This window comes from Rattus norvegicus, chromosome 4 (genome assembly GCF_021556685.1).
Source record: "Rattus norvegicus strain SHRSP/BbbUtx chromosome 4, alternate assembly SHRSP_T2T, whole genome shotgun sequence".
Classification (NCBI taxonomy): domain Eukaryota; kingdom Metazoa; phylum Chordata; class Mammalia; order Rodentia; family Muridae; genus Rattus; species Rattus norvegicus.
In genome coordinates, this window is record NC_141537.1 from 30,250,550 (window position 1) to 30,251,706 (window position 1,157).

The following is a 1,157-nucleotide window of genomic DNA, read 5'->3' on the forward strand; positions in this document are numbered from 1 at the left end:
TGTGTTTCTTTGGGATTGTGTTTCCTCTTTAAGGGCTTCTATTTGTTTACCTGTGTTGTCCCTTAATGGGGCTATTTATGTCCTTTTTCAAGTCCTCTATCATCATCATGAGATGTGATTTTAAATCCGAATCTTGTTTTTCCAGTGTGTTTGGATATCCAGTATTTGCTTTGGTGGAAGAGCTGGGCTCTGATGATACCAAGTAGTCTTGGTTTCTATTGCTTAAGTTCCTGTGCTTATCTCTTTCCATAAGGTTGTCTTGCTGTCTCTGACAGTGGCTTGACTTTCCTGTGAGCCTGTGTGTCAGCACTCCTGTAGACCTGTTTTCTTTCAGCCAGATCAGGGAACATAGAGCTGCTCCTGAATTTGTGTGTCCTGGAGACTCCAGGTGGGTGGCTTGGAGGAGAAGAATTGGTCTTAGCTCTGCTCTCAGGTGTGTCAGTGCTCCAGGGCACTGACTTTTAGTTCTAGACTCAGGCAGAAACCAGAAGGTTCCTGCCACTGTCTGCTCCTAGGTTCCTGTATCCAGAGTGCACTAGGCAGGTTCCTCTTGGGCCTGAAATGTTAGCAGAAGTGGAGGTCTCCCCTGAGCTCTCAGGATTGTCCACACTTCTGAGAGTCCATCTCTCTTTCCCATAGGATTTGGGTACAGAGAGCTGTGGGACCAGTTCATTTCAGTTCTGGGCTGGGCAGAAACCTATATTCCTGTATCTTGGGCCAGGAATGTGAGCAGGAGTGGTGGTCTCCCCTGAGAGTCCATCTCTCTTATCCATGGGATTTGGGTACAGAGAGTTTTGGGACCGGTTCAGCTCTGGGCAAAAAAAATATGGAACACTTCACAAATTTGCCTGTCATCCTTGGGCAGGGGCCATGATAATCTTTTCTGTATCGTTATAATTTTAGTATATGTGCTGCTGAAGGGAGCACAAAAATCTCAATTTTTGTGTTTCACAGAGTGTAAGAACTCAAGCTAAACCTCACAATCTTTTTTAACTGAAGGAAACCATTCCAATGATGCAGAGTGCTAAATTCTGTATATCATTTATTTTCAAATCTTTACTTGGATTCTGTCTTAAAAGATAAATATTGTTGGGCATCTTAGTTCCTTTTCTATCGATGTGACAAAATACTGTGACCAAGACAGTAACAGAGGGCGA

The 1,157-nt window shown here is 43.8% G+C and overlaps 1 non-coding gene across 1 annotated transcript; it reads right to left on the reverse strand.

Moving 5' to 3' along the window:
• Positions 1-820: 820 nt before the first annotated feature.
• On the reverse strand, positions 821-927 carry LOC120102572 (U6 spliceosomal RNA). The gene has a single exon (XR_015687413.1). It is a non-coding gene; the product is annotated as a U6 spliceosomal RNA (small nuclear RNA).
• Between the last annotated feature and the right edge of the window lie 230 nt (positions 928-1,157).